The 25,301-nt window shown below is 37.4% G+C and overlaps 1 pseudogene; it reads left to right on the forward strand.

The window, feature by feature from the left end:
* The window catches only part of LOC107848890, a 49,228-nt pseudogene that overhangs the window by 15,910 nt on the left and 8,017 nt on the right, over window positions 1-25,301 (forward strand).

The following is a 25,301-nucleotide window of genomic DNA, read 5'->3' on the forward strand; positions in this document are numbered from 1 at the left end:
TGTTAGGCTGAGCAATTGAGAAGTCACCCCTCTCCCTGGTAGTTTGTTTTGTTTTCTTTTCTATTTTTCAAATTATTTCAGGGTTGTAGTTCGGGATCTATCTTTCTTTATACTTCTGTCATTTATGTTCAAACTCTTCCATCTTTTATTTCAACTAAATGAATTGTCCCTTTTTCCTTTGTGCTTCAAAATATGTTTTGTTTGTTTTCTTTATAGAGTACATTTTATGTTGACTCTAGTGATATGACATGCTTGCGGAATTTTTAGACAGATCTTAAAATCCAGTTTAAGCATGAACATTGAATCAGAGGGTTAAAGTTAGAAAAAGAGAGCATCTGAGAAAATAGGTAGAGTACTGAGACATTTGGTGACAAGTTCAAGCCATTTTTGAAAATTAAGGAAATTATTTTGAGAATCACAAGAATAACTTGGCCATCAATTGAAGGACATGGCTCAATTAGGTCAAATAGTGGCTCCGTGAACAGGAAGAGAATCAGCTCCATGAAAGAATGAGTCTTTCAATATGAGAAATGTACAACAAAGATGGAGTTTGCAGAAGAAGTAGTTACGCGCATACTCAATCAAAGTTAATGCTTAAAAATATGTCATAAAAGATCTTCATCTCTCACTTTCATATTGTATGAAATGTACTTGCATTTTCAAGGATTGATATGTTGAAGGCATTTCATTTAGCTATCCAAACATTATGTCATCCTTTGTTTACCATTATTTGAGCCTTAGTTTGGCCGAATAGGGACACAAAAAAAGAAACCTTCTTTCATCCACAGGTTTAAAAATGAATGAAAACTTTTCTAAAATAAAACTCTTCCTGTCTTCAAAACATTCTTTGTGATCAATCAAATCGTTGAGTGAGTTCGACGAATACAATTATTTGAGGTACCACTATAGTTAGATTGAAATTCATTTTATCCTGAGAGGAAAATTTCAAAACCTTGGGTACAGTGAGGGGAATTATTCTTTTAGGACACTCCGTGAAGTCGGGGGGCTTGGCTTTACATTTCTGTTTCATCTTAATTTCTGAATAAAAATAAAACACACTTCTTAGAAAGATCACTTTGATCTTGTGTTGAGGGTGTTTTTGTACTTCATAGTATTCTTGTTTTAAACTTGAACTATTGTTGAAGTTGTTGTGCCTAAATACTGATTCTTGTACCTGAAAACACCATAAAATAACAAAAATAATATATTTTTGGGTCAAGGTTTGTCATAGTTGATTTAATAAAGTCCCCCATTTGACACTTAATTGTTTAATTGCTAAATGGTTATAACATCTTCAAAGAACGGGTCTTGATTGAACTTATATGCATTTATGATGTTTTGACATTTTTGAGGTCAATTATATATTCTGATATATATTAATGAATTTCTTATTTATAATAGCGATGTATACATTATTGTTTAGCGATATTGCATTATAAGTCTTAATGAAACATTATTGTGGACTATAATGTTTAATGTTTTTGAACTTATAAACTTAGTATTATGAACAGAAGTATGTGGCGCTAGAACTATGTTTAACCGCCATATATAACTCACCTTAGTGGTTTTTCATATTGTGATATGTATAATGAGCATTATAAAAGAGATGTATTTGTACGCAACTAATATTTATGTTATTGCCAATTGAGAGAATGTAAGACTTATGATTTGGGAAAAAGACATGTGTAGATCCTTTTCAAAATAATTGCTCATGTTTGGGCGATTGGACATTGATGGTCTGTCGGCCCAAACAAATTTTATATTATGGTCATTTCATAATTTGGGTCATTTTGGCCTAGATAGATCAGATATAGTTCATATACCAGATTGATACAATCTATATACCATATTGAACTAGTTCATAGAAAAATAGAGCAACAAATTTATGGGTAGAAATTGTATCATTGTCATATGGAATATGCATTTTTAATAGTGATAACACTCTATTACCCCCCTGAACTATACCCAAAATGGCAAAGACACACCTTAACTTAAAGGGGGTCCTATTACCCCCTAAACTAATTAAAAGTGTAATATTGACACCCTTAGTGCCTATGTGCCACATACGTGGCACAACACACTGAAGGGTCCATGTAGGCATAGGTGTGTGCCACTTATATGCCACGTCGGCACTAAGAGTATCAAATTACACACTAAGGGTATCAAAATTACACTTTTAATTAGTTCATGGGGTAATAAGACCCCCCTTAAGTTGAGGTGTCTTTTAGTTGTTTTGGGTATAGTTTAGGGGGGTAATAGGGTATGTTCTCTTTTTAATTTGATTTTGTAACACCCCGTAAAATCGTCAATGCGTTAGCTCATGGTAATATGCTCTTAGAGTTAAAAGACTAGAATAATGCCAAAGAGACTTAGTCTCATTTTTGGCTTTCAAAATGAGTAAAGTTTAAACCATTTATAATTTCCCTAATTTTAAATTTTTATAATGTGGGAAATTGAATGACCTTTATGTCGATATAAGATTCACCCAAATACTATACCCAGACAAGAAGTTATGGCTAATATAAGTCCTAATCGTAAAACACTGTCATTTTGGTGATTGGCGTGTCACGGAGTGGGTCTATTTAGGAATTGTCAAATTCCAGTAGCCTAGCGCGATGGTGGCGCATTGCTCTGAAGCTCCAGGTCCCAACCAGTAGGACAACATGATGGCTCCGCATCACGGTGACCCTAAGAATCCCATACGTGAATTTCCAGTGAGCCACTGCGATTGTGGCACATCGCGATGGCCCATGAAATTGGGCTCCCAGTAATAATTTTATTCTATCTCATTAAAGGTACATTGGGTATTTTCCACCCTCTTATCAGCTCAAACACGGGATTTTCATCTCAAATGACCTCATTATTGATATTTTTATCAAAAACCATCAAGAATACTCCTTAGGGTTTCAAACAAGAAAATCCAAACGACTCAAGATTCACCATGGATTTATTAAATTGATTAAAGATTTGTAATCTCCAAGCCGTGGGCATCAAGAATCATCCTTTAATTTCCTAAATAGAGGTATGTAGGGTTTATCCTAAAAACTACATGGTCTTCAAACCATTAGAGCATGATTTTTAAGACTTTCTGCATGAATTTCAAAGGGGTTTTGGAAACTATGTTCTAAAGTACGTACTCCGAATGTTTTAATATTACTATTGTTTTCTCCTTGTGGTCATATTCCCCAAATTGATTTACTTGTATACATATATGTACGGGATTTGAGATTTAAGATTGTTTGAGATCATAAATTATGAGATCATAAATTATGAACTCCCTCTCTTGTATTGAATTAAAGCTTATGGTTTTGTTGGAAAAGAGTTGAAATGCATGTTTTATGACTTGAAAGATGTTTTCTCAATGTCCTTATACTTGAATATGATCACAAATTGTTGAGAGGGTGTTTCTCCATATAACTATGTGATGTTAATGAGAAGGAATTGCATGATATTGAGACTTTTAGCATGACCACCTTTGTTCACTGAATCATTCATAAAGATAATTAACCGCACGGTTTTACATGTGTTTCTTGAAAGAATTGTTGATATGGTGGTCCTAAACTTCATGATTTAAAAAGAAAGATATAAATTGCTACAAAAGGCTCAGAGAATATGACTTGCAAGTCAATGGAATGACGATACCATAAATGTGTATATGCCATGACAGAGTTAAAGATTTCAGAATGTGTTTCAGTGCATGCATGTTTAAAGAACTAAAAATAGGCATAAAGAGGGTTAGGTGGTTACCCTAATAAGGCAAGAGTTCAAGAAACTCTTAGCCTAAAACCGTATTTGCCGATACGAGTAGATTATTATTGTATGGTGGTGACGACCGCGTGGCGTAGCAGATTCAGAAACGCCGACCCTTGCGGCACACTTGGATTCGGGGCTTGGCTGCCGAGTTAATGAAAGATCCCATATAGCCCGTGGGATTACAGATTATAGGGTACACTACCTAGCGCAGAAATAAGACAAGGAGTGTCATAGATTTCAAATCTTTTCGCAGAGTCTTTTAAAATGCCCATGTGATTTCTTACTATATGATATGTTTTTGAACTGATTTACATTGCTCTCACATATGTAGAATATAAATGATTATTTTGGAATTACTGTGTAGCCTAGTACATCTATATTGACCCCTCTCCCCTACCTCTTAGGTTCTGAGGCTCAGTCTAGGGGTCTAGATAAGCAGTAGATAATTCAGAAAGTAGATCAGATTGTGTAGTGGTGAGCCTTCACTATTCCAGAAGGCCTGCCCCTTACAGACTTTGTCATCTATTACACTTTTGGTCTACTGGGGGCCTTGTCCCAGTTTTCATATAGTTGTCAGATTTTCATGCAGTAGAGATTTCGTAGACTATTCCAAATGTTTTTAGTGATTTTCGTATATCATTTCTTATTGTTAAGCTTAATCCAGAGTATGACCATATTTTCGTATTAGATCAAAATTCCATATTTTTTATTTATATGAATGTTGTGCATGACTGTAACGCCTCGAAAACGGGTCTTGAGGCATCACACGGTGCTTAAGGCTACAAGTAACCTCAAGCTAACCCTTTGATCCGTATTCACATCATTCATCACTTATCAACCATATTACAACAAACAAACCCCAAAATATTCTCCATGATATCATAAATCAAGATGAAAATAGTGCGGAAAGTAACAAAATACTATGTCTCATGACAACTCCAAACATCTAGTCTAGTCTAACAAGCCTCTAAAAGTCAACAACATCTGAGAGCCATTGGGACATACCCCAACTGACTCGTACTCAGTATCAAAAGTACTTTGTTAAATAAAACAGAAAGCTGGATGTCACATCCTCGGATCATGAGGACTCACCACAACAGCGGATATAGAACAGCATGCCTAGAAAAATCACTGTCGAGCCTGGGACTGAGCACTTGAACATACATTCTGAGAAAATGTAGCCTAAATCTGAAGATGTGGGTCAGTACCATAGAAATGGACCGAGCATATGAGGGTGCATAGAAATCTAAAAATCAATATCATAAGCATTTATAAAAGTTGTGCATGATGTAATGAAAGACTCACATCGCTCGAATAAGATCACTATAATTATCAAAGTGTTATAAAACATGTGAGACATCATATAAATTCTCAATAACTTTCCAATTCATTAGATGATCAAACCTCATAATGAAATCCCTGTTGGATAATATAAAATCATTGAAACTTTTCAAAAATGATAACTTTCACAACTCAACTTTCAAATTATTTCACTTTTCATCTCAGACATAAGAATACACACACACTAGGAGCCTCTTACAACCGACATAAACCATGTGAGCTACATGTAGTCCAACGTCCAACTCACGTTGGGGAGAACTTTCCTATCCTTGCCATCAGAGTACGACCTTGACCTTTGGTTCACTAGTGATCACTATATCAAGCAGCCTTAGGCTCACATCCAACGGGGGAACGTAGTTAGAGGGAAGTACTAATCATAGCAATACCTCCCACTCGGTGCTAAAGACTACTGCCGGACTTAGCTTAGATCATTTCAAAAGAAAACCCACAACAACACAATTCAACAATTCATATCGGGAGTCGTCATGCTACCATTTTTCAAAATAAAATCAATATGTGGATTTTTTTTCTCATTCGAGTTCAAAAATAACTCTTTAAGACCAAAAGGTCAAATCATTCAAATATCAAGGTGTGTAAAACACATTACTTCCCCAAAGATCATAATCTCAAAGAGAGTTTAAATCCCATAGATCAACACTTGAGAAAAATACTTCAAGATTCATACTTTATGTAGCAACCATATATAATTCATACAAAATCTGAAATTTTAACTTTAAACATAATATTATCATCAAAGTTCATGGTATTCAACTACAAGGCATCAAAATATCATAGTTTCTTAAAAAAATATAATATATAAGTTTTCATCTCAAATTAATAGTAAATCCTATAAAATCATGTATATTTGTAAACGTAAACATCAATTTGGACACAAGAACGAAAGAAGGCTCTTGTTGAAAACCCCACATACCTTTATGGTAACGGATTCATTGAAAGATTGGACCTTCAACGTTGATTGTGCAACCCTAGTATTTTCTCCTTTAGTGCTCTTGGATGATGAACTTAGACTGATAATAGGGTTATGATGTGTTTAGGAGTAGTTAAATTCATAGGGTTATGTTTAGGGACGTGTAAGGAATGTTAAAAGGTTTATTTATCCTGAAATAACGCAAAACGGAGTGTTTAAGTCACTTGGAACCAATACATTGGTACCGCATATGCTATCGCCTATGTTTGCACAGGCGCCGCAGCACAGCATATGCTATTCCATATCCTTTCCAGTGGCCATATATGATTGGTTAGGCGACGGACTCTACTTTGCAAAGCCATAACTCCTAGCTCGGGTGTCGAATTTTGATGAAATTGGTATCGTTGGAAATATAATTCAATTCTCTATAATTTGGTGGGTAGAAATATGAACAAATACGACACATTTATCAAGTTATGCTCATTAAAAGATGACCCTTCCAAATTCAAACACTAAACTTGATGGATTTCGAAACTCTTAGCTTGTACTACCTTAAGTGACTCATATAACCACACTTAACACATCATAAGCTCTCTTATAACTAGGGCACTCTTGGTGATTTAGGTACCCAAATATTGTTTACGAAAATTGGGTTTTTCACATATACGAACAACGGTTTGTTTTCCAGTTTAGGAAAGTGCGGGGCATTATAATATCTCCCCCTTGGGGACATTCATCCTCAAATGACGTTGGGTATATTAAGAGTAATGAGAAAATAAAGGGTACACAGCTGACCCTACTTGCTAATCTAGCCTCTACTTTATTCTACATTTCGGACACAACAAGAAGTGCATGACTCATGAAATCACAACTAAATAGAATACAACAAATGTTGAACTACTGCAATTCAGCATAGAAAAGGAATGATTTAGAGCAAAATGGTACCTTCGGCTTGATCGGAACTTATGGAAAATAGGTTCGGGTACTTGGATCGGATATCCGCCTCAGCTTCCCAAGTTACACCCTCAACGGATTGGTTTCTCCACAACACCTTGACCAAGGTAACGTCTTTGCTCCTTAGTCTTCGGACTTGGTGATCTAAAATCTCAACAGGAACTTCCTCATAACAAAGACTATCTCGTAAATCAGGGTTTTCTGGAGGATCTACAACAACACAATCACCAACATGCTTCCTAAGCATGGAGACAAGGAAGACGGAGTGAACGGAAGATAACTCTGAAGGCAACTCAACCTCATACTCTACCTTACCAACACGGCTAAGAACTCTGTAGGGGCCAACATAATGGGGACTAATATTCCCCTTCTTCTCGAATCTCCTCACTCTCTTCGTGGGTGAAATCTTCAAATACACTAAGTCACCATCTTCAAATTCAAGGTCTCTTCTCCTCACATCAGCATATGATTTCTGACGACTTTGTGCGGTTTTCAATCTTTCTCTAATCACTTTGACTTCTTCCATAGCTACAAAGACCAAATCAGGACCAGTCATGGCCGCTTCACCCATTTTAAACCAACCTATGGGTGACCTATATTTCCTGCTATACAAAGCCTCCAATGGAGCCATGCCAATGCTAAAGTGAAAACTGTTATTCTAAGAAAACTCTATCAACGGTAAGTGCTCATCCCAATTCCCCCTAAAGTCAAGAGCACACACTCTTAACATATCCTCTAAGGTCTAGATGGTCCTCTCAGCCTAACCGTCTGTCTGCGGATAGAAAGCAGAACTCAAATGCACTTGGGTACCAAGACCCTTCTAAAAAGCTCTCCAAATCTGCGAAGTGAACTGAGTACCCCTATCTGAAATGATGGACAAGGGAACTCCATGCAATCTGACTAATTCTCGGATGTGCAATCTATCGTAATCCTCAATAGTATAAGAAGTATGCACAGGAAAGAAGTATGCAGACTTAGTCAATCTATCTATAATAACACAAATAGAATCATGATGGCATCGGAAAGGAGGTAAACCAGTCACAAAATCCATGTTTATCTCTTCCCACTTCCAAGTGGGAATACCGGACTCCTATATCATACCACCAGGTCTTTCGTGTTCTACCTTAACCTGTTGGCACGTCGCACACTTAGCCACAAATACTGCTATATCCTTCTTCATGCCACTCTACAAATAGATTTCCCGCAAGTCACGGTACATCTTGGTGGCATCAAGATGAATAGAATATCACGTACCATGCACTTTAGTCATAATTCTCTGTCTCAGATCCTCAACATACGAAACACATAATCTATCCTAGAATCTCAACACACCATCTCCCCCTTGGGAGAAAACCTCCACCTTTTGGTCCTTGACTGATTCCTTCAGTCTGACCAAGATAGCATATAAGTCTTGCTTCTCCTTCACTTTCGAAACCAAGGAGGATTCGGAACTACTCTGAACCCCTATACTACTTTCAGCAAAGTCAAACAACCTAACCCCCAGTCTAGCCAGACGATGCACGTCACGAGCCAACTATTTCTTAACTTCTCCAACATGCAAAACACTACCCATAGACACCCTGCTAAGGGAATCTGCCACTACATTAGCCTTGCCCGAATGATACAACACGCTCATATCATAGTTTTTTAATAACTCTAACCATCTTCTCTACCTAAGGTTCAACTATCTCTAGGTAAATACATATTGCAAACTCTTATGATCAGTGAAAACATCAACATAAACACCATACAAGTAGTGTCTCCAGATCTTTAGAGCAAACACAACAGCAGCTAAATCAAGATCATGGCTGGGGTAATTCTTCTCATGGGGTTTCAACTATTTAGAAGCATAATCTATCACCTTACCCTTCTGCATCAATACACAACCCAAACCAACTCTAGAAGTATCACAATCTACCACAAAACCATCAACACCATCAGGCAGATTCAAAATAGGGGTTGTAGTGAGTTGATTCTTCAACTCCTCAAAGCTCTTCTCACAAGAATCAGACCATAAGAAGTTTACTTTCTTTTGGGTTAACCTTGTCATAGGGGACGCTATAGAGGAGAAACCTTTGAAAAAATGGCGGTAATAGCTAGCTAAACCCAAGAAACTTCAAATGTCAGTCGGAGAGATAGGTCTATGCCAATTTCTAATAGCTTCGGTCTTTTGGGGATCTACTTTAATACCCTTGGAAGAAATAATATGACCCATAAAAGCAACTGATCTTAACCAGAACTCACACTTGCTGAATTTGACAAATAATTGATGATTTCTAAGGGTTTTCAAGAAAATCTGGAGGTGATCTGCATGCTCATTCTAACTACGAGAGTACACCAGAATATTGTCTATAAATACGATAACAAACATATCAAGGTATGGTCTGAACACTCGATTCATGAGGTCCATGAAAGCTGTCGGGGCATTAGTTAACCCGAAGGACATAATAAGAAACTCAAAATGACCATAGCGAGTTTGGAAGGCTGTTTTCGGGATGTCACACTCGCTAACTTTGAGCTAATGATAGTTGGAACGAAGGTCTATCTTGGAGAAGTAACTTGCACCTTGCAACTGGTCAAACAAATCTTCTATTCTCGAAAGGGGATACTTATTTTTGATAGTGACTTTATTCAACTGGCGATAGTCAATGGACATACCCAAAGAACCATATTTCTTCCTCACAAATAACATAGAAGCACCCTAAGGAGAAACACTGTGCCTTATGAAACCCTTATCTAACAGGTCTTTAGGTTGCTCTTTCAACTCTTTAAGTTTTGCAGGTGCCATAAGGTAAAGAGGTATAGAAATGGGTTGAGTATCGGGAAGAAGATTGATCCCGAACTCTATCTCTCTATTTGGAGGTATCCTTGGGAGATCTTCTGGAAAGACATCAGAAAACTCATTGACAATGGTAACTGACTGGAGAGTTGGAGTCTCAGACTTAGTTTCCTTGACTCTAACCAAATGATAGACACACCCCTTGGAAATAAGTTTTCTAGCTTTAATATATGAGATAAAATGACTCTTGGGAGATACAGAACTCCCAGACCACTCAAACACAGGTTCATCAGGAAACTAAAACTTGACCACTCGGGTACTAAAATCTATAGAGGCATAATAAGAATGAATCCAATCCATACCCAGAATAACATCAATATCCACCATGTCTAACTCAACCAGATCAGCCAACATGACTCTATGAAGGACTGTAACAGGACACATTTTATACACTTTCTGGGCAACAATCGAATCACCCACTAGGGTAGAAACTAAGATAGGCTCAGTAATATTTTCGGGACTCATTTCAAAATTCACAGCAATCAGAGGTGTAACATATGAAAAACTAGACCTAGGGTCCAACTAAGCATAGACATCAAACTAAAGTATACGAACCATACCAGTAACAACATCGGGAGACTCCTCCTTCTCCTGGCGAGATGGTAAAGCATAGAACCTATTCTGGCACTGACCACCAGCTAGAAGAGGTGCCCTGAGCTGGGGATGGGCGATTCACCTGAACTGGAGCACTAGTAGTCTGAGTCTGAGTCTGAGGGTGATTATTACGATGCCCTTGTCTGACATATGGGCACTCCATAAGTTTGTGACCCAAGTCACCACACCCGAAACAACCTTTCTTCTCACCCCAACACTCACCTGGGTGGGTCCTAACACACTTAGGAAACGGAGGATAATTTGGCTTACTGCCAACACTGTACTGAGACTTGGATACATATAACCGATTACCTTGTTCCTGCCTACCCCTATGCATGGGAGCACTAACTAACGACGGTGCTAGCGTAGATGAACGGTTCTGAAACTGAGGGCAACTCCCTCCCTGTGACCTAGTCTGACCCTGTCCATGCTGCTCAGACCTAGCTCTCTTATTCTCTCTCATTTTATCTCTCTCTCAAATATTATCTACTTCAATTTGTTGGGCATGAGTCATCAGCCTGGAAAGATTCATATCACTGTTTAGCATAGCAGACCTTCACTCTTTTACTACATAACTAGACACTCCTATCACAAACTTACTCACACTAGCCCGATTATCAGATACTAAGTCAGGGGCATATTTGGCCAACTAATTGAACTTCTGACAGTACTCTCTAACAATCGTAGAACCCTGTTGCAAGTTCATGAACTTTTCTACCTTTACCTCTCTCATCTTTAAAGGGAAAAACTTATCCAGGAATACATCCTGGAACTCCCGCTAAGTCGTACGGGTAGCACCCTTACCTCTGCCTTTCCTTAAAACAAGAACCCAATCATAAGTAAGGTCTTTCAACCGATACACTGCAAACTCCACATTATTCTCCTCGGATACATGCATCACCTGAGTAATTTTTCGCACCTCCTCTAAAAACAATTGTGGATCTTTATCTGACTTGGACCCATAAAATTCTGGTGGACTCATCCACACAAAGTCACGAATCCTCGAAGCAGCTGAGTCACCTCCCTGCTGCTGTGGAGCCGAGGCCAGATTATCCAGAATATTCATGCCAACAGCTTGGGCCAGCGCCTAAAAGGCTGCCCAAAATTCAGCATGGGACACGTTCTCATTCAATAGGTCAGCAGGTTGGGGTTGCTGACCATCGTTATTTCTTCTAGATCGATGTGGAGGCATATTTCAGAAAGAGGAGAGCACGAATTAATAGCAGAGAGAGAGACACTTTAAGCACGATAGACTTTTGGAAGAAAGAATCAAACTTTTTCCTAAAATGTCTTGTAGTCTCTTGCTCATAGATATGGTGCGCTACAACCGATGATCAAGACTACTTAACATGGCTTGTCAGATTCACTAGGACTCATATAACCTTTAGCTCTAATACAAAGTTTGTAACATCCTAAAAATGGGTCTCGAGGCGTCACACGGTGCCTAAGGCTATAAGTAACCTCAAGCTAACCCTTTGAGCCGTATTCAAATCATTCATCACTTATCAACCGGATTACAACAAACAAACCCCAAAATATTCTCCATGATATCATAAATCAAGATGAAAATAGTGCGGAAAGTAAAAAAATACTATGTCTCATGACAACTCCAAACATCTAGTATAGTCTAACAAGCCTCTAAAAGTCAACAACATCAGAGAGCCATTGGGACATACCCCAACTGTCTTATACTCAGTATCAAAAGTACTTCATTCAACCAAAAAGAAATCTAGATGTCACGTCCTCGGATCATGAAGACTCACTGGAATAGAGAATGTAGAACAGCGTGCCTGTAAAATCACTATCGATCCTAGGACTGAGTACCTGAACCTACATTCTGAGAAAATATAGCCCACATCTAAAGATGTGGGTCAGTACCATAGAAATGGACCGAGCATATGGGGGTGTATGTAAATCTAAAAATCAATATCATAAGCATTTATAGAAGCCATGCATGATGTAATGAAAGACTCACATCGCTCAAATATGATCACTGCAATCATCAGAGAGTGTAATAAAACATGTGTCGTCATATAAATTCTCAATCACTTTCAAATTCATTAGATGATCAAACCACATAATGAAATCCCTCTTGGATAATATAAAATCATTAAAACTTTTCAAAAATGATAACTTTCATAGTTCAACTTTCCAATTATTTCACTTTTCGTCTCAGACATAAAAATGCACACACACACTGGGAGCCTCTTACAACTGACATAAACCATGTGAGCTACATGGAGTCCAACGTTCCACCCACATTGGGGAGAGCTGTCCTATTCTTGCAATTGAAGTAGGACCTTAACCTTTGGATCACTGGTGATCACTATATCAAGTAGCCTTAGGCTCACATCCTACGGGGGCACGTATTTTTGGGGAAGTACCAATCATAGATATACCTCCAACTCAGTGCAAAAGACAACTCCCGAACTTAGTTCAGACCATTTCAAAAGAAAACCCACAACAGCATAATTCAACAATTCATATCGGGAGCCATTATGCTACCTCTTTTTCAAAATAAAATCAACATGTGGATTTTTTTTCTCATTCGAGTTCAAAAATAACTCTTTAAGACCAAAAGGTCAAATCATTCAAATATCAAGGTGTGTAAAACACATTACTTCCCCAAAGATCATAATCTCAAAGAGGGTTTAAATCCCATAGATCAACACGTGAGCAAAATTCTTTAAAATTCATTCTTTATGTAGTAACCATATATAATTCATACAAAATCTGAAATTTTAACTTTAAACATGATATTATCATCAAAGTTCATGGTATTCAACTTCAAGGCATCAAAATATCAGAGTTTCTTGAGAAAAATACAATATATAAGTTTCCATCTCAAATTCATAGTAAAGCCTATAAAATCATGTATATTTGTAAACTTCAACATCAAGTTGGGAACAAGAACGAAATAAGGCTCTTGTTGAAAACCCCACATACCTTTATGGTAACGGATTTGTCCAAAGATTGGACCCTCAACGTTGATTGTGCAACCCTAGTTATTTTTCTCCTTTAGTGCTCGTGGATGATGAACTTAGACTGATAATAGGGTTATGATGTGCTTAGGAGCAGTTAAATTTGTAGGGTTATGTTTAGGGACGTGTAAGAAATGTTAAAAGGTTTATTTATCCTTGAAATAATGGAAAACGGAGTGTTTAAGTCACTTGAAACCAATACATAGGCGCCGCATATGCTATCGCCTATGTTTACATAGCTGCCGCATATGTTATCACCTATGTTTACATAGGTGCCGCATATGCTATTGCATATGCTTTCCAGTGGCCATACGCGATTGGTTAGGCGACGCACTCTACTTTGCAAAGCCATAACTCCTAGCTCGGGTGTTGGATTTTGATGAAATTGCTATCGTTGGAAAGCTAATACAATTCTATATAATTTTGTAGGTATAAATATGCAAAACTACCAAAAATTTATCACGTTATGTTCATTTAAAGAGGACCCTTGCGAATTCAAACACTAAACCTTGATGGATTTCGAAACTCTTAGCTTGTACTACCTTAAGTGACTCATATAACCACACTTAACACATCATCATATCTCTTATTACCAGCGCACTCTTGGTGATTTATGTGCCCAAATATGGTTTAAAAAAAATTAGGTTTTTCACATATACGAACAATGGTTCATTTTCCAGCTTAGGCAAGTGCGGGGAATTGCAATGACTACCAGATACAGTAGGAAGTCTGGGTCTTCATGGTTCGGCATTTCCATCACGGCCAGGCCCTAGTTCAGTTCATGAAAAACTTAGTATCAGAGCACGGTTCATGGTCCTAGGATGTCTGCAAAATTGCGTCGGCTAGAGTCTTATTTATGGGTGTCTATAACGCCATAGTTATAAGAAGGAGGCTACCAGGCATTTTGGAATATTTCCCCTCTTTGTATTCCAATTTGTGCTTTGGTGTCTAATTTTTCCTTTAATCCGTGATCTCTTGCATTTCAGAAAAATAATTATTCCTCCCTGTCGTACTATCGATCAGAATGCATAGACAGATAAGGTTCTCACACTCATGGGATGAGGATCCAAAATAGAGCTGAGACTCCAGAGATTGATGCTACTTTGGGAGACCCACTTACTTAGACTAGCCTACCTAGGGCACCCAGAGCTCCTCGAATGGGGACTAACTACCCTTAGCCTCATGAGAGAGAAATATCTAATACATAATTTAGACAGTCCATTCATATGCTTACACAGTTGGTCTCCATACAGACTTAACGGTCGAAAGATATTGGTATGCATCTATTACGTTTGAGGCTACAAGAGTGGGCCAGTTCATAAGGATGAACCTATCCAAGTTTACTGGTACCAAGGTAGAAGTGGATCCACAGGATTTTGTGGATGGGATAGAGAAGATATTTAAGGTGATGCATGTAGATGAGGTAGAGGGGGTTGAGTTACCAGCCTACCAGCTTAAGAATGTAGCAAACCAATGGTATAGTGAGTGGGAAGATTCAAAGAGTGATCATGCTGAGCCCACAGTTTGGGCCTAGTTTGTGGAAGCCTTTCTTGATCGGTTCTTTCCTCTCGAGCTGGGAGAGGACAAAGCTGAGGAGTTTATAAATCTAAAGCAGGGAAAGATAAGTGTCCCAGATTACACTCTGAAGTTCAACCAACTAGCCCGCTATGCTCCAGAGATGACTAGTACCATGAATCCTGAATGTGGAAATTTGCATTTGGCCTTTTAGATAACTTGGTACTTTAATATCAGGGAGCAATGTTGAAAAGGGACATTGATTTTACCAGACTATCAGTCCACATGTAGCATGTTGAGGAAAAGAAGAAAAGAATCTCTAAATCTAGAGAGAATAAAAGACAGGAAAAGAGAGCCAAAATAGTATACCAGAGCTACAGTTAGTAGCAGAGTGAGAATTGGGGTAACAAATGGTTGAAGAAGAAGAATTAGGGTAATGTACAGTCTGCAGCTAGTGCCCTGGTGTCCAGACCCCCAGTTGAGCAGTGCACATAGAATTTTCAATCTAGTCATAGGTCGAGGATACAGGGTGTGCAGCCACAGGGAAGTGCAGCTCAGACCTCTCGATCCTATCCTCGCTGTGGAAGATGCAGGAGGAATCATACAGGAAGATATCAGTTTGGTACTTTGGTATGTTATTCATGCGGCCTCTTCTTTAGACTCTATAATATTGAATTCTCCCTCTTTACCTATCTAATTTAAAAAAATTGGTTTAATTAGTCCAGAGATATCAAAATAAAAAAGATGGGAGGGGGGGTTATTATGTCGATAAAAAGGGGGGAATGCACATTTGCTTGAAACTGTTCCCAAATAACTATTTTTTGACCATATCCAGAGAGACTATCTGGTAGCAAGGAGTAATATTGGAGGAGCCAAATCATAGGAGAATTCGTCTGCACCACCACTACCTCAGAAGGGTGTCACTTCAATCGCCAGAAATGGACGCAACCGATTGTACGCCTTAACAAACCGAAAGGAGGTAGAGGCCTCACCAGATATAGTTACCTATACATTGTGAATCTTTTCTCATAATATTTATGTATTACTTGATCCCGGGTGTACCTTATCCTATGTGACCCCTTATGTGGCTGCTGGTTTTAGGTTTGAGCTCGATGTGATTGCTGAACTTTTTTCTATTTCCACTCTAGTGGGAGATTCTGTTGTAGATAGAAGGGTGTATAAGGATTGTGTTATGACTATTTGTGGCTGGGATACTGTGGCAGATCTTATAGAGCTTCAGATGGTTGACTTTGATGCCATCTCAGGAATGGAATGGCTCCATTCATGTTACGCCATACTAAATTGTAGAACTCAAAGAGTCACTTTTTCTTTTCTGAATGAACCAGTTTTAGAATGGGAAGGGTATTCTTTAGCACCTAGAGGGAACTTTATATCTTATCTCAAATCCCATAAACTTATCTCAAAAGGGTTTTTGTACCATCTTATCCAGGTTAAAGATTCTTATGCCAAAAGTCCTTTTTTTTGCCTGTACCGATGGTAAATGAGTTCCCAAAAGTATTTCCAGATGATCTCCTAGGTATACCACCTGATAGGGTGATAGATTTTGACATTGATTTATTTCTAGATACCCGTCCTATCTTTATTCCACCATATAGAATGGCTCCAGTAGAATTGAAAGAGTTGAAAGAGTAGCTAGCAGATCTCCTTGATAAAGGTTTTATCCATCCTAGTATTTCTCCCTGGGTTGCACCTATACTCTTCATGCAAAAGAAAGATAGTTCCCTTCGTATGTGCATAGATTACCGCCAGTTGAATAAGGTCACGATTAAAAATAAATATCGTCTTCTTAGTATTGATGATCTTTTTAACCAGCTTCAGGGTGCTAAATTTTTTTCAAAGATAGACCTTATTTGGGATATCATCAGTTAAAGTTTAGGGAGTCATATATTCCCAAACAGCGTTCCAAACCCGATACAGTCATTATAAATTCTTAGTCATGTTCATCAGGTTGACTAATGCCCCTACAACCTTTATAGATCTAGTGAATAGGGTCTTCCATCAGTTTTTGGATATGTTTATCATAGTATTTATTGATGACATCTTGGTTTATTCTAAGAGTGAGGAGGACCATCCCAATCACCTATGAATTATTCTTCAGACTCTCAGAGATCATAAGTTGTATGCAAAATTCTCCAAATATGAATCTAGCTAAGTGCTATTGCTTTCTTGGGGCATATTTTGTCTAGTGATGGGATTAGGGTGGATCCCGAAAAGGTTGAGGTAGTGAGAAAATGGCCCAGACCTACGATTCCAACCGATATTCGGAGCTTCTTGGGTTTGGTAGGGTATTACAAAAGATTCATAGAAATATTTTCTTCCATAGCTTCTTCACTTACAAAGTTGACCTAGAAAAAGGTGAAGTTTGTGTGGTTTGACTCCTGTGAGAGTAGTTTTTGAGAAGTTGAAAGACAAATTGACTAAGGCACCTGTTCTGACTCTTTCAAAAAGCACAGAGGGTTTTTTTGTGTACTATGATCTATCTCGTGTGGGACTTGGATGTGTAATTATGTAGAACGGGTGGCTTATACATCCAGGCAGTTGAAGATGCATGAGCAAAATTACCCCACCCGTGACTTGGAGTTAGCGGCTATGGTGTTTGTGCTTAAAATCTGGCAACATTATCTTTATGGGGTGTATGTTGATATTTTCACTAACCATAAGAGTTTATAGTATGTTTTCTCGTAGAAAGAATTGAACCTAGGAAAAGACGCTTGATAGAATTGCTAATGGATTATGACATAAGCCTGCACTATCATCCAGGCAAGGAAAATATGGTAGTCAATGCCCTTAGCAGGTTATCAATGGGCAGCCTTTCTCATGTTGAAGAAGGGTAAAGAGAGATGGTGAAGGATATTAACTGACTTACAAATCTTAGAGTGCGACTCTTAGATTCTAAAGATGGATGGTAGTTGTTCACGAGATAGCTAAATCATCCCTTTGTGCAGAAGTTACAGAGAAGCAGATCAAAGATCTCATCTTGATGCAAATCAAGAAAGATGTGGGTCAACAAAAGGTGATGTCCTTTGAAATTGGTGGTGATTGTATTTTGAGATATCAGGGTAGATTATGTGTGCTAGATGTAGATGATCTGCAGAGGAGAATCCTTGATGAAGCTCACACTTCGAGGTATATTGTTAACCCAGGATCTACCAAGATGTATCATGATTTGAAAACCATTTATTAGTGAAATAAAATAAAGTGTGATATGACTAACTATGTTACCAAGTGTTTGAACTATCAATAAGTTAAGGTAGAGCATATGAGGCCTGGTGATACTTCCCAAGAGATTGCTTTGCCTTTATGGAAATGGGAAATGATCAATATGGATTTCATTATGGGACTTCCGAGGTCGAGAAATCATTATGATTCTATTTGGGTAATTGTTGATCGACTGACCAAGTCATCTCACTTTCTGCCTGTGAGGACCAAATTTTTTAGGAGATGATTATGCCAAGCTATACATTGAGAAGATAGTCCTATTTCATAGGGCACCTGTATCCATCATATCTGACAGAGGTACGCCATTCTCTTCACAGTTTTGGAGATATCTTCAGAGGAGTTTAGGTACCTAAGTGAACCTTAGTACTGTTTTCCACCCTCAGACTGATGGGCAAGATGAGCGCACCATTCAGACCCTTGAAGATATGTTTTGGGCTTGTGTAATTGACTTTAAAGGTAGCTGGGTAGATCATTTTCCTTTAATAGAGTTTGGTTATAATAATAGTTATCATGCCAGTGTTAAGATGGTGTCGTTTGAAGCTTTATATTAGAGAAGATGTAGATCACTAATAGGGTGGTATGAAGTGGGTGAGACTCAGTTATTCGGGCCAGATCTTGTTCATCAGGCGATGGAGGATGTGAAAATTATTAGAGAATGACTTAAGACAGCCTAGAGTAGACAAGAATCCTACATCGATGTTAGAAGAAGAGACTTAGAGTTTGAGGTTGGTGATTGGGTGTTTCTAAAAGTCTCCCCTATGAAGTGAGTTATGCAATTCGAGAAGAAAGGTAAGTTGAGTCCTCGCTATATAGGGCCATACCATATTTTGAGTAGGATAGGTGGGGTTACGTATGAGTTAGAGTTTTTGGCATCTTTGGGTTCTGTTTATTCGGTATTTCACATATCCATGGTGAAGAAATATATAGGAGACCATTCATTAGTGTTTCCTGTAAAGGAGGTCAAAGTGACAGACTCCTTATCCTAAGAAGAAGAGCCTGTGGCAGTGTTGGATCGCCAAGTTAGGAAACTGAGGAGCGAAGAAATAGCCTTGGTCAAAGTGTGGTGGAAAAATCAAAAAGTTGAAGAAGCAACTTGGGAATCAGAAATTGACATGAGAGATAGATACCTAAACTTATTTGATCCGGTGAATGACGAAATGAAAGGTAAAATCCTTGTCTTATTCTTTTATAGCCTTAGTATACTTTAAATTGTACTTGTTTGTGTTCCACATCATCATTCGGGGATGAATGATCCCAAGGGGGGATAATGTAACACCCCGCAAAATTATCCATGTGTTAGCTCATGGTAATATGCTCTTAGAGTTAAAAGACTTGAATAGTGTCAAAGAGACTTAGTCTCATTTTTGGCTTCCAAAATAAGTAAAGTTTAAACCATATATAATTTCCCTAATTTCGACTTTTTATCATGTGGAAAATTGAATGAGCCTTCCGTCGATATTCGATTCACCTAAATCCAATACCCGAGCAAGAAGTTATGGATAATTTAAGTCCTAATCGTAAAACACCATCATTTTGGTGCTTGACATGTTGCGGAGTCGGTCTATTTAGTAATTATAGGATTCTAGTTGCCTAGCGCGATTGTGGAAGGTCGCACTTAAGCTCTAGGTACCAACCAGTGGGACAACGTGATAGCTCCACGTCGCGGTGTCCCTAAGAATCCCATTCGTGAATTTCTGGTGAGCCATCGCGATTGTGGTGCGTCGCGGTGGCCCATGAAATCGGGCTCCCAGTTATATTTTTATTCCATCTCATTAAAGGTACATTAGGTATTTTCCACCCTCTTATCTGCTTATACATGGGTTTTTAATCCCAAATGACCTCATTTTCATCAAAACCCATCAAGAACACTCCTTAGGGTTTCAAACAAGAAAACCCAAACAACTCAAGATTCAACTGTGGGTTTTTTAAAATAATTGAAGATTTGAAATCCCCAAGCCATGGACATCAAGAATCATCCTTTAATTTTCTAAATAGAGGTACGTGGGTTTATCCTTAAAACAACATGGGCTTAAAACCATTAGAGCATGATTTTTAAGATTTTATGCATGAATTTCAAAGGGGTTTTGGAAACCATGTTCTAAATTACGTACTCCGAATGTTTTAGTGTTACTATTGTTTTGACCTTGTGGTACTATTCCCCAAATTGATTTACATGTATATTTATATGTATGGGATTTGAGATTTAAGATTGTTTGACAGCATAAATTATGAACTGCCACTCTTTTATTGAATTAAAGCTTATAGTTTTGTTGGAAAAGAGTTGAAATTCATGTTTTATGATTTTGAAGATGTTTTCTCAATTTCCTTGTACTTGAATATGATTTCAAATTGTTGAGAGGGTGTTTCTCCATATAACTATGTGATGTTAAAGAGAAAGAATGGCATGAGATTGAGACTTTTAGCATGACCACCATTGTTTACAGAATCATTGATAACGAGAATTAATAGCATAGTTCTATATGAGTTTCTTGAAAAATTGTTGATATTGTGGTCCTGAACATCATGATTTAAAAACAGAGATATAAATTGCTACAAACGGCTCAAAGAGTGTGACTTGCAAGTCAATGGTATGATGTTACCATATATGTGTATATGCCATGTCAAATTTAAAGATTTCAGAGTATGTTTTCAGAGCATGCATGTTTAAAGAACTAAAACTCATCATAAAGAGGGTTAGGTGGTTACCCGAATAAGGCAAGAGTTCAAGAAACTCTTAGCCTAAACTGTATTTACCTATATGGGTAGATTATTATTGTACGCTGGCGACGGCCATGTGGTGTAGTAGATTCTGAGGCTCCGACCCTTACGGCACACTTGGGTTGGGTGCTTGGCTATTGAGTTAATGGTAGATCCCATATAGCCCGTGGAATTACAGATTGTTAGGTACACCACTAGCACAGAAGTAAGACAAAGAGTGTCACAGATATCAGATGTTTTCACAGAGTCTTTTAAAATGCCCGTGTTATTTTGGCTCAGTGTATGGGTCCATCTAAGTAGTACATAATTCATACAGCAGATCAGACTGTGCAGCGGTGAGACTTCGTTATTCCAGAAGGCCTGCCCCTTTCAGATTTTGTCATCTATTACAGGTTTGGTCTATTGGGGGCCTTGTCCCAGTTTTCAGATAGTTGTCAGATTTTCATGTAGTAGAGATTTCGTAGATTGTTCCAGATGTTGTTAGTGATTTTCAGATTTCATTCCTTATTGTTAAACTTAATCTATATTATGATCATGTTTCTTTGTTAGATCAAAATTCCGCATTTTCTTTATTTATATGAATGTTGTGTATGACTACCCGATAGAGTAGGACGTCCTGGTCTTCATGGTGTGGGATGTCCATCACGGCCAGGCCCTAGTTCGTGTCGTGACAGATGTGCATAGAATTTGTATGATTATCTTATAATATATGTACAGAGTGAATGCATATATGTATACAATATGTATCAAAATTGTACCAATATTGTATATAGTTGCCAATAAATGGCTAGAAAATAAAATTAAAATTCAATGGCCATTTTCGTGTTATTTATTAGTTTGATCTGAAGTGCTATTAATGTCCTTTCCCCTTATTATTTTACTTGTGGATAAATCAATGTAAAACTCATAAATATTTAATAAAAATTAGATCTCGTTTGTACACTGGTATTTGATGAACTTACCATATTAAGTCTTAATTTCTATAAATTGGTTCTACCTTCCCTCACTAGGGTTACCACATATTCTCTATAAATTCCATTATTGCGGCTACGGTAGTGTGACGTTAGGGCAAAGAGGTAAAAACCATTTTGCATCTGAAGCTTCTGTCCACCTCTGTGATATTAATGTCTTCCACATTAGGTATGTCTTTTTATAACATTTCTAAGTACGATTATGATGTCTAAGATCTTGACGATATTGATCTTTTACTAGTAAGCTAAACATTTTACTATTTATTCCAATATGTGCTAGCATTTGTTACTGTTAGGCTAGACATAATAAATTTATACCTCTTCTAGAGTCTTCTTTTTCTCCATTTTCATCGATAAGTTACTGGAGAAGCTATTTTACATCCACGCCATTTGTCATGACTTCAAGATGTTTTATTTTTAATTGATGAGTTAAAATATTACTCATTCCTTATGTTTTGACAAATCTATTGAATAAAAAATCATTTAATAATAGTAATAATGGTGTTGAAATAGTTCTGAAATGGTGCTTAAATTGTGCTGAAAATGATATGATCTTATAGTTTTATTAACAGTGTGCATTCAAAAAGCACACCGCTTTGGATTAGCAGCATGCAACACACATCTTTGAGGTGCAACCCATACGATCTTCGAGTGATTGTGCAATGCTTTATACACCTGACTGTTTCTTTTAACATTATCAATTGTTCACCTTGATTTTTCTGTTATATTGTCTTGTATATTCAGGGTCTAGATATTTCCAAACAGAAGGGACAATTGATGCCAAATTTGACTTTGGTTATTTCGTGTCCATTAATGTAACGCCTCAATTTTCTGAACCAAAATGCTACACGGTGCTCATGACCCCGAAGGACCACAAGCTAACCCATGACTGATATCTGTACCTGAAAACTACATAATATCTCATAAAATATGCGAAAACATGAACTATAAGGCCATAAGGTTTAGTACTGATACATATCTGAAAAACATGGTATAATAATACCGAAAAGAAACATAAATACTGAAGTCTGAACATCTAATCTGACATCTAGTCTGAAAGCCTCTAACTGAACTAAATAAGGAGTTGAAGGAACATGTCTCCAACTAACTCAATGAACTGAAAAACTAATCTAAAATATAGTAATAAAGTAATAATAATATTGTCCTCGAATGAAGAGGAGCACTGACTACTAAAATCTGCAATGCTACTGCTGCTCTGAAACTCGTGCCTCTATACCTATGGCATCAAATAAAACACCATAGCACGAATGCATCAGTACGACTGAATGTACTAAGTATACGAGTGAGGTAGGTTAAGTGCAAAGGGTTTTATTTACATGAACAATGCTTACTGATATGAACATGAGAATACATACAACATAACTGCAACTAAACTCATGGTGATACTGACTACTAATTCTGAATACTGACAACATGAGTGTACTAAGGCTGAGATACTAAATGACTGAGTTTACTGATATTGATATGTAATTCACTAATGACTGAGTTTACTGATATTGATATGTAATTCACTAGTAAGTGAGGAACTGATATTGTATTACTGAATACTGGGAGACTGATACTATATTACTAATAAAGGAATGATTATTTCTAATAGTTCTGATTATGAAGAACTAATATGATTGACCGTATATAACAGTCCTGAAACTGAGCTCGTGATAACATGACTACTGAGTATGAATACTAATGACATGTATTTACCAATAATATATCATGAATGATAACTGAATTTTGATAACTGATATATATCTGATAACATGAGTTTTGATAACTGATAGAATGAGTGACTGTATCTGACAGTCCTAAGTCTGATGGAACTAGCTGAGTTCCGTACTGTATCTAATTTGACTGTATCTAAAAGTCTCGATATCCTAAAGAACTATATGAGTTTTTTACTAACACTGATACTAAAACTATGGGAAGTAGTTATCTAACCGAGATGCCCCAAATACGCTATAATAGCTAAGCTGGGGTCCAATCTCTACCCTAATTGGAAGGGTGTCAATACTGTGCCACTGGTAAGGACAAACTGTGAGTGACCCTAATCTGGAAGGTACTCTAATAAGAATGGTGGGAACCCTCATGTTATAGGTTAAGCCACCTCATCTACCCTTAACTGACAGGTATTGATGTCTCAACCTATGTTGGCTACATAGTTCTGGAACGTAAGGACTGCTTCTAAGAATCACACCCTCTACTGGCAGGTGAGTTCCCAACCTTGGGTTCGCTCGGTGCTGAATCCTACTCACAACTGAATGATACTAAACTAAATATAGTGAATTGATTTCCTAGTTCATACTAGAATTAACTAAACTATTACTGATTGTTCTATTTAACTGAACTGAACATGAACTGAGTTTATTGAGTTCCGATGACTAGCAGAACACTACTGAAATCTGTTGACTGACTAAATGCTACTGAGTTCTGTTAGCTGACTTAACTCTAATGAACATGGCTTGAATTAGAGTATCATTAAAACATGACATGGATCTAGGCACACAGCTATAGTTTTTAGGTACGAATACCCCCAAGACTCGATGGAAGGAAACTGACATGACGACATATAAGAGTACTTGACCAACATTAACAATCAATAATATATCATCTACGGGGAATTCATACATCATGTGGTTTTCATAACCTTTTCATATAGCTAAAATCATGGTCAATTCTAATATCATGACAAGCCAACAACATATTCGTAGCACATTAATAGCATAGAAATCATCTTGATCAAGTAGACATGGCATAACTTAAGAGACATGGCAAAATCTTGGAGCATGAAGACTAGGTACTTGATTATCATTTATTCGTTGAGGCACATTATCAAACACATAGTAGGCATAGCTTTATCATGGCAGTAAACTTAAGCACATGGATATGGCATGGAATCATCATTTAGATCACAAATAGGTCAAAGTGCTCAATTCTTCTTCTTTTAGGCATTTTAACAAACACCTTGCATGCACTATTTAGGGCACAGGCCTAATGATCAATTTTATACACCATAACACCATAATTCAACTCAATTCCACCAATTGAGTCCACAAAATATCATGGTATCATAAACAACATGTGAAGATTCGAACTTTATTCACACAACATGGAATTCACGTGAAATCATAAAACATGGAGTAAGGACTTGTTAATTGAGCACTATTAAATCATGAAAACATGATTATGCCTATTCTAGGCATTTCGTCAAATACCTTGCATGCACACTTTATGGCATAGGTGTTCTTAATAATTTAGTTTTCTTAAACCACACATTTTCATGGGTTTTAACTACAAGCACACATACTTCACAAGACAATCATTAACAAGACAATTGGACTTGAAGCATAAACAACAACCATCAACATATACATAATCATATATCAACAAGACAATCACAATATAGTATTTAAAGCATGGTTCTTGGACTCCTACAGATGAAAGGAATCCTT

Source organism: Capsicum annuum, unplaced genomic scaffold (genome assembly GCF_002878395.1).
Source record: "Capsicum annuum cultivar UCD-10X-F1 unplaced genomic scaffold, UCD10Xv1.1 ctg2586, whole genome shotgun sequence".
Taxonomy (NCBI): Eukaryota; Viridiplantae; Streptophyta; class Magnoliopsida; order Solanales; family Solanaceae; genus Capsicum; species Capsicum annuum.